Source organism: Panthera uncia (assembly GCF_023721935.1).
Source record: "Panthera uncia isolate 11264 chromosome B2 unlocalized genomic scaffold, Puncia_PCG_1.0 HiC_scaffold_24, whole genome shotgun sequence".
In the NCBI taxonomy this organism is placed as follows: Eukaryota; Metazoa; Chordata; class Mammalia; order Carnivora; family Felidae; genus Panthera; species Panthera uncia.
The window spans coordinates 108849248-108865448 of record NW_026057580.1 but is presented as its reverse complement, the minus strand read 5'-3'; positions in this window follow the sequence as shown (position 1 = coordinate 108865448).

Sequence of the window (16201 nt, the reverse complement as noted above, 5' to 3'; positions counted from 1 at the left end):
ACACGCGAACGGCCGGTTGGCAAGGAGACGAGGCACGAGGGGAAAGTCGCCCGCCCGCCGGGGCGCAGCCTCGCGGGCACCCGGCGGCCCCGGGCCCGGGGCTCGGGCCGGCTCCGCAGGCGCCCGGAGCGCGGCGGCGTGGGGCGACGCGAGGCTGCACTTTCCCCTCGTGCCTCGTCTCCTTGCCAACCGGCCGTTCGCGTGTTTGTTTTCACGTCTAAAAGGAACGATACAAAGGTGGAAAACGAGTCTGACGAGCAGACAAAAGAGGGAGAAGGGCTGGGGAACAAAGTTGTCTGTTGGCCTCCAAGGTTTGGAGGAGCCGACGGAGCAAGAAAATACTTGTGCAATCTGTGCAAAAGCACTGCCTCTCCCAGGAGTTATGTAATTTTTCAGAACGTTAGCCTCGCTGCCTTGATTTGGGGCCATCAGCGTAATTCCCACCAACTTCTTCAAGCTGCGAAATTAGGGGAGAGTTTAAGGGAAGGTTGGCTGCTTTCAAGGAGAGCTGTGCCCTGTACACAGCAAGTACTCAATAAGTGCTGAGACTGCACCTGCCCCGAAGATAATGTTTATATAACTATTTTTTAAGGCACTATATATATATATATATACACACATACATATATATATGCACATATATATATATATGTGCATATATATATATATATATATACACACACATACATATATATATGCATGTAGGCTTATCAGTGAAAACTCAAGGTATTCCCAAAGGGGCATTTTTCTTGTAATGCACTTGGCTGTCCTCTCTCTAAAGGGAAAGTCTTCAAATAGGTACACTGGTGTGTTATGCTCCAACGTGCACATGGAAATTTAACTATTGGTGCCATAATAGTGACAGCTCAAGTTTAGCTCGTATCTTCATAAATCTATATGACGCCTCTCATCATATTTCAGAGGTTAAGGTGCACAGTTAACCTTCAATATATTTCTAAGCAATGTGAAACAAAACTAAAATAAATGCATATTATATTTAATAAATATAAGATCATATATTTAATTAACATATATTTAATAAATATGAGTTGGCCAGACCTAATCCTAGAACAGAAGTGTTTCAGACTTCATTTTTTTTTAAATACTCTTATCCCTTTATGATGTTTTAAATGTTTTCATTTCTGTTAATTTATCACTTAGTAACCTTTTGAATATCTTCAGGCAGGTCTTCTTAACTGAAGCCATGCCTCCCTTATACTAGTGTGGACCTCGTTTTCATGGAGAGAAAGCATTTGAGAGTGGAACTTTGAAGAGGTCACACTAGCTGCAATAGTGTATATGATTTTGGTAGAACATAGTTTTCTAAAATAATTTCATTCTTCAGCTTTTTACAAAGATTATTTTAGTTTATTTCAACTGCAGTAGTTATTTTTATTTGCTTGAGCAAGTGCAAATATGTTAATGACTAAGTAGAAAAGGATAGGTGGGAAAAACTGGTGACTAATGGGGGGGGGATCAGGTGCACACCCAAGGGTCATTATAGAGTGTACAAACAACAAATTGCAATTCTATGCAAACAACTGGAAAACAGGGGTTATATCATTGTGTGTAAGAGAGAATAACAGAACTGTAAGATGAATTCATGCCAAATCATTCATCAGTTTTTGCCAAGAGAATACTACATCTTTGTTAGTGGGCCTTTTTGACATTTTCTCCTGGATTTTCTCCCTTTATATATTCAAATACATACTAAATATACACAGTACACCACAAAAGCTGAATTTTTTAAGTTTTTCATGTACAAATATAAATAATATGTCTGTTTTGTGTGCATATATACATATATTCCACAATCAAGTACATATTTATGCTCTTAGACATTGAGACTCAAACTAAATACATACATATAATCATAAAAGTGCATTTTCCAAACTGATAAAATATGTCAAAGTCCATGTCAACAAGCGTAACTATGTTTTGTGGCTTATTTTCACAACTGATCCTAAAAGGGAAAATGAGTCACCAAGTTCAGCTCTGGCCCTTTTCCTAAAATATTTTTTCATATAGAAAAATCACGGAACTAAAAAAATAAATAATGTATGTAATTCAAAAATCTCTTTTAATTCTATTTGTTTCAGCAAGCCAACTAGAAGATTGCAACCAAGAGGCTATGAAATAGAGGCCCCAGCACAATGAAATCAGCCTGCTATAAAAGGCGACACATGCCAGTTTCTCCTCCCCGACGGCAGATGCCACACCCTGAAGCAGACAGAAGGCACTGCAGTCTGTAAGAGAAGCACAACACAAAGCCAGCAGGACTTGGTTTTGTCTTTTAAACCACAGAGAATGCTAAAATACCTTTTTAAAGCATTCTTGCTGAAGATGATGGTGGGCTCCTAATCCATTCAGCTTCTAGTTTTGAAACCCACCTTGTCAAGAAAACAAAACAAAAGCCTCTTAGAGTTTCATTTAAAAATCCATGACTTAAGAGACAAAACAGCAATTGTCAGGGGTCTGTAAGAAAGCGATGAAATAGGTTCACATTTCACAAACGCACAATTGGAACTATAGATGGTAACCCATCATATCACTTGCCTCAATCACCCTGTATGGCACCCCCACATTATTGTTTCTTTTTGGTGAAAAAAAGGTACTAGAAATTGCCAGGTACATTTTTCCTAATGAAGTCCTGATTTTTGTACACCTCTTGCCCAATTTCAAACAATAGTGACAACTTTAATAAGTTACTCGAACCACAGAAGGCTCCGGGGGTGACGGCCCAAAAGCTGCCGGGTGGCCACAGTGTACCTGCAACGAACTTCCCACCCACAGGTCACCCTGTGCCCTCCTGTTGAGCCAGAAGATTACCCATCGTTTTTTTTTAAACATTCCTTTTTCGCTACAAAAAAGTTTGGGGTTTTTTGTTGTTGTTGGCGGTGGGGTGGTTTTTTTGTTTTTGTTTTTACTATATGAAAATATGGCTCCTTTTGAATAAGTTTTAGGCGCTGAATAAAAGACTCTTCAATTTGCCCACTTAAAGAGGATTGAGCCAGATAGTAGTTGAAGAATGCCACAGCTCTGTTCTTTTTGCCCCATCGCAGCCCATCATTCTGTTTGCTTTCAGATTAGTCCCCTTTTACTATTCTGGTTATTTATTCAATAACTGAAACTATCACGATTCACTAACCATCATATTTCTCAGCATTCTTTATGTAATTTGGAAGCAATTTAGAATAAAGCCCTGTCAAGGTTTTACAAATAAGAACTATTAAAGAATAAGGCTTTGGATACTTGCTTTCCTTTTAGATTTATGAGAAATGCGATGAATGGAGCTAATGGGATTTCCCTACTGATCTTGGGCAGGGACTTTAAAAAGCACTAAACAATTGTCCTTTTCACTTCTCTGATTTAGACGTTAGCAATGAATAACTTGAGTAAATGCAAGATCTGGGATATAGCATTTGAAACAACTATGCAAATTAACAGTGGTCCGTAAGTTTAGGAGGCAACCAACTAGGTAGGATTTGAAAAAGTCTAGGCAAAAATAATTTAAAGAAATCTGGGGACTCTGACAAACAGGAGCAGTATTGTACTTAGTAAGAATATTATCGCATGGATAATAAACCCGGATGGGGATAAAGTACACTTATTTATCCAACAAATGTATCTCAAGCTTGCTTTGAGACTAAAAAGAGAAACATCTTGGTTCTGTCCTCAATAGGGGAGATAAACAATTACCTTAAAACATGCCCTGAAACGTCATACAGGATTCGGCCAATAAGGAAGCAAGCTCAGACTTCCCCACCCAACAGCCTTCTCTGCAGCTGTGCTTGCTGGCGGCCATCAGCCAAAGCCCCTCACCCTAATCGTCAATCAGGCACAGCTCGGACCTGACGCTGGGAACCCGCCACTGTTGGGGCTAGACTTCCAGAACCTTAAGTCAAATTTACCACTGGGGGCCTACGATTCCCCTCCCCCCCCCCCCCCCCCCCCCCGTCCCTGGAAACATAGTAACATCAGTGAAATCTAGGAAGAAACACCTGATTACATTTTAGAACATTGTACTTTTTATCTTTTACTTGATTATCCACATTTTGAATGGTGTGTCACATTTTTCACTGCAGCCTACTTTAGAAATCTTCTGTAACTTTTCTTTAGACAAATGTGTGTTTGGTGGCATTTCTTTCATTTTTATGCCCAGTATTGTCTTCATTCATGTTGCCGTCATCAAAATCTTATTGGGCACTTACCAGCGCATTTCAATATTCTCTCTTTCCATGATTATATCATGGCATATAATCATCGATATGACTTCTATCACTGATAATCTGCTGTGTGGATAAAGCCACAACAGATAACACCACTCTAGTTCCTCCTAAGTAAAAACTGGGAAGTAAACATACTTGAGGTCATGTATAATAATCAAGAATACAAAGGTAAGTCATTTGGAGGGGTAATCACTTCAATTTTCTGGAAAGATTTTAGTGACTTATCTGAGGGCCTTCTGGGTCTTCCTTGTATGTGATTAATTACTTCAAAGTACACATAAACTTCTAAAATGAAACTACTCCTCACGTACAATAAATTCCAAACAACTCATGTGCATTACTGTAGTGCATGTGTGATTTCTATTTCGCCCTGCTTAAATTCAATCGCTTTGTCCCTAATCCATCAAGAGACTCGGTGGGCACCTTTAAAGGTAAATTATTGACAGTTGCCTGATCTGGTAAGGGACAGGATTTGGTGATCTACTTTTTTACACAAAATGAAAATTTCTTTGACAAATTTGCTTGTCAGTGCATCCCTCTAAAAGCATCCAAGTTGTTAAACATAAATCTTTTTTTTCCCCCTCTACCTAACTTTAAGGAAATATCCACATTGTGGTATGTCACTATATAGGCCTTAAAACATAGTGGGCTAACCCTGGCATCTTCTCTGACCCTCAGATGTCTCTTCTCAAGCTGCCCCTTCTTTCTGGTGCTGGTGACCTGCTTTCTCAAGGACCGTGTGTGTGTTAAAAGTTTTCCCTCCCAAAGCATAGCCCACAAGGAGCAGCTGGGAAGGTGGCCTCTTGGCTCAGCCCCATTCATTCAGCAAATAACCGCTGACAGACTACTCTGCACGGACCCAGTGCTAGACTCTGCAGCCGTGGTAATGGGGTAGGGTGCCGGCACAGGGAGGCGGGATTTACCACTGGGAGTGCACCTGCCAGACAATCCAATGATCACACTAATGAATGTATAATTGTGCAGAGACAACATGCTCTGAAGGAAGAATACAGGGTTCTGGGAGGACAGTAAATGAAGAAACTGACATCGGCAGGGGAGGGTGGCTTGGGCTGAGAGCTGCAAAGTGGGAGAAATCACCCAGAGAAAGGAAAGGGCCTCCCAGACAGCAGGAGGCCAGTGCGGTGGAGGGGAGAGTGGGGCAGGCCTGCCAGAGGTGGGAGCCTCCAGGCTGGTTCCAGGAGCCCAATTCGATCAGGGCTTATATTCCAAGAGCAATGCTACCTAGCTGCAGCTTGTAAGCAGGGGGCTGACACGATCGCATCTGGGTTGTCTGTCACACAGCCCACTGGCTGCTGGGATAGAGCTGGAGCCAGAGCAGATGGGAGGTAGAATGGGGGACTGTCCCAGGGGTCCAGGCTCATCTCACAGGCCAGGGAGACCTGACCACCTTCAGTTATGCAGGCTCCCACTGAATTATGGTACCAAGAAATACTAAGAGGACCATTAAAACTTAGTTTATATTAATGCTTACATTTTTTTTAAGTTTATTTATTTTTTTGGAGAGAGAACGAGTGGGAGAAGGACAGATGGGGGTGGGGGGTGGGGCAGAGGATCCGAAGCAGACTCTGTGCCGACAACAGGGAGCCTGATACAGGGCTCGAGTTCCCAAACCGTGAGATCATGACCTGAGCCAAAGTTGGATGCCTAACGGACTGAGCCACCCAGGTGCCTCAATGCTTACATTTTTTTTTTTTAATGTAATATGTTCAGCCTCAAAAATACAATGCAATCTAGGTGTGCTTTTCACACTTAGAAGAAGTCTAGGACTTCTTTTTAATTAATTCATAGTGCCCTACAGCTGTGTGGTCTGTAATAGATCACAAGTTTAAAAACAATATGCTGAAAATCTTTTCATCTAGTCACTGTATCTCTGGGACCAAATGCATACCCTTACTTGCTGACAACACTAGAGGCTAAGTCAGAGACTGTAAATGGCTCCCTGGATTATCTGTTATGATGAAGCATCATCCAAGTGAGGAGAGTTGGTGAAGTTGGATGGGGGCAAGAGGCATCATGGGGATGGAGATAAGTGAACTGACCCCGAAGAGTCCCGCACTTAAGAATGTGTGGATTGTTCACTGCTCAAGGGCAACCAGCCAGGGAGATGAGTGGGGGCTGCGATCCAGATCCAGCCAGAGCCTTACTTATCGCTCATTGAGCCCTGGCGCAGGACTGAGTCCACTGGAGGATGGATGTCTTTTTCCAATTTACACGAAACCTGGTGCATGCTTGCAGTGGCCCTCCATAGGGCAGATGGTGAGAAGATGGAATGAGAAGACTTGGTAATGGACGAGATATATGCACATGAAGCAATGGATGATCAGGCCTTACCTCTCACTTATTTTTCCTCCCCCACCCCTTCCTGGCCCAATGTTTGAAGCAGCTGGAAACTCCAGCTCGAATCCCCACCATCCAGTCCACCCCACCTGTCCATCTATCCTACCAAGCTTTGTCTATACTGGTTCCCTGGCCCCCTACTACTTTGCTCGTCATAGACTCTCAGACCTAAAGACAGCTGAGAGGTTTTAAGAAGCTCCTCAGATCCATCCTGGGCAAACATCTTGTGACCTCAGAGCCTTCTCTCATATCTAGGAATTTGTGAGATCGAGATGATCCATGGAAAACTCTTTGAAACAAATGAACGAAGTGAGTCAAGACATCAGCCCCCCTTCCCCGGGCCCCCTGTTTGCACAGCATCAGGGGGGTACCACACTCATTGTCATTGATTTAAAGGATGCCTCTCTGCAGTATGACTGCTTGTCCCCTGGAATTATGCAGTGTGGCTCTCCTGATCCCTCCCCATTTGCCAAAGGCCAGGGCTGGCATTTGTAGTCTCTGAAAGGGGACATAGGAAGAAAGGAGAATCCTAATTTAGGAAATGCCATGGCCCAGGCACCATCCCTGTTTTGTGATTTGGCTTTCTGCCACCTTTCGACAGCTGCCAACCTTGGGGCAAACCACCTCGCATATCCGGAGGAGGAAAGGAGAGGCAAGCCCTGGGGTCAGGGCAGCGTTTGGAACACCTAGTATGCCTTCCCTGCTCACTCACACCCCTGTCTAGAGACAGGGCGTCGATCTAGAAAAGGGAAAACTTCAGGCAGAAATAGTTGTATTTAAATCAACAAACCAGGCCATTTCTAGGTTGCTTTGAGGGTTTTTTTTTTTTTTAAGTTTATTTATTTTGAGGGAGGGAGAGAGAGAAAATGCAAGTGGGGAAGAGGCAGAGAGAGAGAAAGGGAGATAGAGAGTCCCAATCAGGCTTACCACCACCAATGCAGAGCCCAATGGGGGGCTTGAACTCACCGCAAGATCGTGATGTGAACTGGTCAGATGCTTAGCCAACTGAGCCACGCAGGTGTCCCTAGGCTGCTTTGAGTTTTTTTTTTTTTTTTCAACGTTTTTTATTTATTTTTGGGACAGAGAGAGACAGAGCACGAATGGGGGAGGGGCAGAGAGAGAGGGAGACACAGAATCGGAAACAGGCTCCAGGCTCCGAGCCATCAGCCCAGAGCCTGACGCGGGGCTCGAACTCACGGACCGCGAGATCGTGACCTGGCTGAAGTCGGACGCTTAACCGACTGCGCCACCCAGGCGCCCCTAGGCTGCTTTGAGTTTTATAGCTATTATTACTGAACATTTATTGGGTCTATCCTGTGCCCCAAACTTCACATATATATGGCAGAGAAGCAAGTTGCCTAACCCAACATTGGTTCTGGTTCCCCTTAATAGTTGAAGCCCCAATTTTTAACTGGGCACATGACCACCTATTTAAAAAAAAAAAAAAAAAAAGAGTCTACATTTCCCAGATCCCTTGGAGATAAGCGTGTCGATGTGCTTAAGGGGTGCCAAGGCCCTGGCTCAGTTACTACCTGCCTGCAGACCTGGTTTATGAGTGAGAAAAACAAACTTCTATCTTGTTCAAAAAACTGATATTTTTTGCTTGGTTTGGGTTTTTCCTCTTTCTTCTTCTTCTTTGTTAGTAAGAAACAAAATCTAAAGCTGATATAGTGCACATGGTTTCTCATATCATTCTCACAACACTTCCAGAATTCAGTAAACCACAGGAGCCTTGATTTTGTCCCAGAAAACAGAGAAACCAATAGTATCTACTTCACCGGGCTTCTGGGGGTTAAATCAAATAACCCCTGCAAAGCCCTGAGCACAGCGCCTGGCACAAGGGAAGGGTGTGACGTTATTCTTTATTTTATTAAGCCCCTTATGTCTCTCCACCTGCGTGGGGCTCTGTGCTGACATCGTGTGGCCTCTTGGGATTCTCTCTGCCACCAACGCCCCCCCCCCCCCGCTGCCGTCCCCTCCTCACTGTCTCTCTCAAAATAAATAAATAAACTTTAATATAAATAGATACAATAACGACAGGACTCCTAACTTGTTTTTTATTTGCTTCAAAGGTGTAAGAAATTTTTCTTAAAAGGTCAGCTCAACCTCGTATGTTGCTGTAGGTTGTTACCTCTATTCAGAGAGCTACCACTCTGAGAAACTGATTTCCCACCTTCCTCTCCAGGTAAGACCTCATTATCTTCGCAGGCTAAAGGAGTGTCGTGTGAGCATGAGATCTGTAACTGGACAGGGTGGCTTTGAATACGTTTAATGCTCAAGCCCATCACAGTTAAGTCTCAGTCTGTACTAGGTTAGCATGGCGCTTGTTTGTAAACAACGTGATTATTCGTGCCGATTCTACGAGATTGGTTGCCCGCTGACCTCAACAGAAACAGTGCAAATAGGGGCCCTCGGCTGGCTCACTTGGTTAAGCGTCCGACTTCGGCTCAGGTCATGATCTCACGTTTAGTGTGTTCGAGCCCCGCATCCTGGAGCCTGCTTCAGATTCCGTGTCTCCCTCTTTCTCTACCCCTCCCCCACTCTCTCTCTCTCTCTCTCTCTCTCTCTCACACACACACACACACACAAAATAAACATTTAAAAAATTTTAAAAAAGAAACAAGGTAAATATCCCCCCCATTTTTAAGGCATAGTAAAACTTCTGTGTTTTTTTAAGTGTATTTATTTATATCGAGAGAGACAGAGACCGCACATGAGCAGGAAAGGGTCAGAGAGAGAGAATCCCAAGCAGGCTCCATGCTGTCAGCACAGAGCCAGATGTGGGGCTTGAACTCATGAGACTGAGACATGACCTGAGCCGAAACCCAGAGTGGCACGCTTGACCGCCTGAGCCACCCGGGTGCCCCTTAACTCCTGTGGTGTTTGAAACCAGACCAAGAATACATGTAGAAAAGCCCAAGGATTATTTTAAGGGAACTTCTTTTTTAATCTCATTAACTTTTCACCATATGCTGTTCATTTTTTATATCCTGCATAGGCTGAAAAATGAAAATAGACCAGGCCAGTATGCTTCATTTGGGGCACATCGTTACGAGAATGACATACACAAACTGGGAAGTTCAGAGAAAAAACACAGACAATTAAGAGGACTTTTTAAGATGACTTAAGAGGTTTTTAAAGCTCTGTATGTTCCTTAACTAAGCAGCACAGGAGGCAAGCAAGAAAACTGCTTCCCACCACATGAAGAGTGTTACCTCTGGTGGCTTCCCGATCTGTAGAAAGAAGTTGGATTCACATCCTAGTTCCACATTTATGGGCTGTGCAAGTTTGGGTAATTTACTTAACTTTTTGGGTAGCAGAATGTACATGAAACACTGAATACCTTGCCTATTTTGGGGGGGGGGAAGGGGTGGTTGGAGTAAAAATTAAATGAAAAACACACATACGTAAAGTATTTAACATATTGCCTGGAATTAAATAGATAAGTAGGGTGTGGGCGGGGGTGTGCACGGGTGTGCATTTAATTTCTAAGTAGAATAAACATCTGTCATGTGATTTCAGGAAAACCAGGTATACTCCACTCAATCCCAAACATTTCTCCTGCTACCTAATTAAAATTTCTCCATTAAAGACGGATGGATTTGTTCCTTTCTTTAAAGGCTCTGAGCCCTATCAAAATACCAACGTGCTTCTACTGAGTAATACCTTAAGCTTTTATCAGTCACTCACACCTTATTATGAATATATGTCGGATCCATTCCTGAAGGCCTGCTTGGATGCAGAAGAGGAGAAAGAGGCTACAGGACCAGAGAGGATGCAATGAAGCCCGACGGAGTGCAGTGGATAGGGGCACTGCGATGCTGGGGATAAATTCTGTTCACTGCACTCATAAACAGCCCCACCTATTCCCCAGCTGAAAGTGTGGAAAGGAAAACATACCTACACGTTGAAGAGGTTGTCTTTCTATCCTGACAGTTCAGGCCTGTGGGTCCTCAACCCGCTTCCTAAATGCTGGAACCCCGGGATTTGTCATTGCTAACCTGTTACAGTTGATCTTTGGTAGATGAAGCTAGACGGGGACTAGGAGAGGGAGGGGGAGGGGGAGGGGCATGCAGGCTGGGGGTGCTTTTTCAGCCCAGTCATTCCATGATTCTGTGGCTAGATAGGGCAGTGGATGGCGTGAAGCTTTTTTACTTTGGAGGTGATAAGGAAGCACAGCGAACCTCTCCACCAGCTAAGAAGAATGTTGGTACTAAGGCTGGAGGGAGGGGAGAAGTGAAGGGGGCTGCTGGCCTCCAGCACCCCCTGCATGTGGGGCCCATGGGAACTTTTGGTTGCAACAACAAGGAGTGGGGGATAGGCAGGGTAGAGAACCAACCATCCAGGGTGGTTGCAGGGGAGGAAAAGACAAAGAAGAAAGAAACTGTGGCAGAAGGGAAAGAGGGATGAGAACAGTAGGGAGACTTCTAGAGACAGCCAGACACACTGTTACTAGAAACCTCACTGGGTCTGGAAAAAACAATGTTGCAAATTGTAATTTATCCTCTGACACATTTATCATTAACTAGGCTAGACCATCTTACTAACATGAGATAATTCATGGAAGGAAAATTCATAAAAATTTTAGGTTCAAGGTTAACACTTGAGAACAGTCTTCCTCGCTGACTTTCTATGGACAAACTCCTTGGACACTTGATCCACCTGCCTCCACTGTATTTCATAATTCCTGCCATATTCTCATTTCTTTTTTTTTTTTTTTTAAAAACATTTATTTTATTTTTGAGAGAGAGACATCACACAACTTGGGGAGGGGCAGAGAGAGGGGAAGACATAGAATCCGAAGTAGGCTCCAAGCTGTCAGCACAGAGCCGGAGGCGGGGCTCCAACTCACAAACCATGAGATCATGACCTGAGCCGAAGTCGGACACTTCACCGACCGAGCCACCCAGGCGCCCCTATATTCTGATTTCTAATGTCACCTGGCCACTGGAAAAGTTCACCTATGATCTCTGATGACCTTTTTTCTTCTAGGAAAACCCATGAGTTTTTTTGTTGGCTTTCCTCTGCTTCAGTCTTTTGGAAATAATTTCACCAAGAAATCTGAAGCACGGTGTTCTGTGATTTTCATTCTACGCCTATTAAAGCCAGGGTGAGAGGCCTATGTAGATCATCTAAACTCTTCTGAGTACCAAGCAGGAATGAAAGGCCCTCGGGGGTGTGGGGCGGGATGGGAGTTTCACAGACACATGACAGAGTCTTTGACCCCCCAAGCAGCACATGTGGGCAGAGACTTCAACTTCCTTCTTTACAAAAGGAGACAAGTGAACCACTTAGTTGGTGGCTACTCTGATGGCTCTTCAGGTCTCAAAATGAGCTCTCTCGGGGCGCCTGGGTGGCTCAGTCGGTTAAGCGGCCGACTTTGGCTCAGGTCATGATCTCGCGGTCCGTGAGTTCGAGCCCCGCATCGGGCTCTGTGCTGACAGCTCAGAGCCTGGAGCCTGTTTCAGATTCTGTGTCTCCCTCTCTCTGACCCTCCCCCATTCATGCTCTGTCTCTCTCTGTCTCAAAAATAAATAAACGTTAAAAAAAAAATTCAAAAAAAAAATGAGCTCTCTCTTCCTCTGACTGCCCTAAGACCATCCTAGCCCAAAGCTCCTCCATGTTCTTTTTCCTTCACCAGTTTTTCTCCCTCCTCACCAACAGCCACCCCACCCCCCCACCCCCAGGATGGTCCTGCTCCTCTTCAGGGCCCATTTCTTGTGGCCAGCCAGCTCATCATGGTGACCCTAGGGACAGCCCTGCCTGGTCACAATGGTGTCCTCTCTGCCCTGACCCACTTTCGCTGGTCCCCCGCGCTGTGCCTTTGTGTGACCATTCCTTCAATGCTGAGCCACTTCCTCCAGCGTCTGGCCCTCCTTTTCTAATTCCCCGCCCCACCAGGCTGTCTCCTTCCTCTCTGCCTTTGCATTTGCTCTTTCTGTGCTTTTCCCCACTACTTCGTCAAAAGCTACTGTCTTTCAAACTGCAGCTCGATGTCACTCCCTTTGCGAAGCCTTCCTGACCCGAGTTTTGGTACTGGAATACACCCTGGAATAGTCACCTCTGGGCTATGAAACCGACTCGTGGACCTCACGTCTTCAGCCCTTGTCAGCTTGTAAATATTTGTGAATGTTCACGTCTGCACGCCTAGACTGAGTGCTCCAGGAGGGCACCCCACAGTTTTGTACATCCAGGGCATGACATAAGACCTGGTCCTGCATTAGCGTTCCTCGAATGAATGAATGACCTCTGCCACGAGTCGGAGTGACAATAGGGCAACGTCCCCTTCCCCAAGAAGACTGATACATTCGAGCTTTGCTGACGCTCCCTGAACTGCCACAAGGTCCCTGTGCATGAGTAATCAAGGAAGTATCCTTAGTATTCCGAGGAAATCAAGCAGAATCCTTTTCATGGTAGGACACAGGCAGCAATTTCAGAAGGTCGCCTGAGAGAACCACTGAGATGAGCCACTCTGCTGATCTGAATGCCCTTCGTGATGGTTCGTACAGAAATGAGGAAGTGAGACAGCCTCCCTCCTGTAATGAGACAGAGCATCAACATGCTGCTCTTGGCGCCAAGACACCATCCCCTCAGCATGACCTCCTCAGGGTCCCTACTTAACAAATGGGGAATTTTGTCTCCAGATGTTACAAAAGTTCTCCGCTCCGATAACAAGACTCAGAGACCTGGCAACAGCCATCATGGATGCTTCAGTGATTTTCAGCTATCAGTGTTGGGATGTCTGGAATGGCATGGGGAAAATATTATTTTTTTGGAGAAGAATATACATATGATTGTAAACTAGCATGAAAAAAGATTTTGTGACCATCCTATAGACTTCGGATTTTTTAATTTTTTTTTCAATATTTATTTATTTTTGAGAGACAGAGTTCAAGCAGGGGAGGGGCAAAGAGAAAGGGAGAACCAGAATCCGAAGCAGGCTCCAGGCTCCCAGCTGTCAGCACAGAGCCCGACGTGGGGCTCGAACCCACGAACCGCGAGATCATGACCTGAGCCGAAGTCGGACGCTCAACCAGCTGAGGCACCCAGGCGCCCCTAGCCTTATGATCTTTTTAAAGATGCTATAACAAAAATATACTGTTGAGCATTTCAGTCGGTTAAGCGTCCAACTCAGGCTCAGGTCATGATCTCGCGGTTCGTGGGTTCCAGCCCCACGTCGGGCTCTGTGCTGACAGCTCGGAGCCTGGAGCCTGCTTCGGATTCTGGGTCTCCCTCTCTCTGCCCCTCCCCCACTCATGCTCTGTCTCTGTCTCTCAAAAATGAATAAACATTAAAAAAATTTTTTTAATATACTGTTGCAAAATCTTTCTTACTATACTTTCAAAGCACTTGAGATTATTAAGATACAGTTACTCACTATTCCTTTGTACTACAAACAAACAAAAAAATTAGCATGACTGACACAAAACTAGGCTAACCATAGCTGAGTTGAGATGGATTTTCCAGATACTTTGCTTTAACCTCTCAATTTTTTTCACTCAAGAATAAGTTGCTAACTATTATGTGGTGCGCGGTAATACTCTTGTATGATTCTGTCAGGATCTAATTTAATGTCTTTGTTTTGAAAAGTTTTAAAGTTAAAAATTTTGGAATATATGCATTTCATCTTCTCAGAAATGTGTCCCTTTGGCTTCTGGCAACCTCCATTTGAAAATTCTACGGTGAAAGCAGCTAAAAGTTGAGCAGCAGGAGCCTTGCAGGGAAGAGGAACACTCTCTCCAGCACAGAGACGGGAGTCCCGGGCACCCAGGACAATGCTGTCATCTCTTGCAGTCGTGAGCACCAAGAATGTCCTCTGTGTTCACAGAAACACTTCACGCTTCTCCAGTGGCTTACTCAAAGCCATTTTTCGTGACCCGCGTACCCATGAAAAAGATGTGTCCCTCTCTATCAACACTTAATGAAAACAAACCTTACTGAAAACAACTGAGCCGCTCCCACCGACCTGAGGCACTCTGGCTGGGGCCTCTGGGTAACAGCGTCACGGCTACTCCTTTTCTTAGTCCGCTGGCTGTACTTCATTTAAGTCCTTCAAGTTTTTTCCGTGGCATCCCACATGCCTCAGGTAATAATGGAGGGCAGGGAGCGGGCAGGGAGATGTTGAGTCAAGGCCAGGAGGTCAACCTGATGTCAGGGGGAGCCCGGCACTCGTTGGTGTGCAGAATCTGGAGGGGGCTCTGGAGCCTGGATGTCAGTCAGGATTCCAAATTCTTCATCTTACCTACCCTGGCCAGTGGGATCCATTATATCCAGAATGCTCCAGGTTTTGGAATCCAAAACTAAGGTTTTGGAATACATAACTTATATATATAAGCCTATATAACTAAACACGAAACATTTGGACCTATGGTGTTTAACGGAAAAAAGAAAGAAGGAAGAAGGAACATTCCAAATAATAAAGCATTACCACGTACAATTCACCTTTCGTTCGACTTCAAAATTATAACCTCCCCGCCAGCTTGATAAGAATCAAAAAGTCTGACAACGTGCTCTGCTGGTGAGGCTGAGGGGGAAGAGGAATTCTCAGATATTCGCTAGTGTTCGCAAAAAATGGAAGTTTTTTGGGAAAGATTTGACGATAATGAACAAAATCATCAGTGAACTTACCCTTTGACCAGCCACCGCACTCCTCAGCGTCTATGCTATCGATGCCTTGTAAAAGTACAGGCCACATCTGTCCGGGATCAGGCCTTGTGACATAGTTTCCAAGAGCAAACGATTAGAAACAACCCGAATGTTCAGCACTAATAGGGCCTTTGTTCAAAGTAACTCGGTGCATCCACACAGCAGAGTACCATGCGGCCATAAAAGAGGACAACGAGGGGTGCCTGGGTGGCTCATTCAGTTAAGTGTCCAACTTCAGCTCAGGTCATGATCTCACGGTTCGTGGGTTCGAGCCCCATGTTGGGCTCTGTGCTGACAGCTCGGAGCCTGGAGCCTGCTTCGGATTCTGTGTCTCCCTCTCTCTCTGTTCCTCCCCTGCTCTCACTCTGTCTCTCTCTGTCTCTCAAAAATAAATAAAGATTTTTTAAAAAATTAAAAAAAAAAAAAGGGCAACGATTTCCATCTTTTGGGGTAGAGAAATCTACAAGACATATTGTGAAGTTAAGAAAACTATATATGGGTGTGTGTATACTTTCTTTTGTGTGCTTTCTTTTGTATAACAAGCAGGGGTAGAGCAAGCAAGTAAGAATATGTATACATAGTTGTTTCTATCTGTGAAAACAAACACTGAAAGGATACCTGTCTGTAGGGGGTAGTCATCTGTAGGGAGCAGAAGAAGAAGAACAGAAATGACGTGGAAACAAGAATTCCTGTGTATACCTGTCCATATGGTTTTGATTTTTGAATCAAAAATGTACGTCCAAAAATAAGTAGGGGCATTTGGGTGCCTCCTACTTATTAAGTGTCTGACTCTTGATCTTGGCTCAGGTCACGATCTCATGGTTTGTGAGATGGAGCCCCGGGTTGGGCTCTGCGCTGACAGCAAGGAGCCTGTTTGGGATTCTCTCTTTCCTTCTCTCTGCCCCTCCCCTGCTCACACATGCTCCCTCTGTCACTCTCTGTCACAAAAAACAAAAACAAAAACAAAA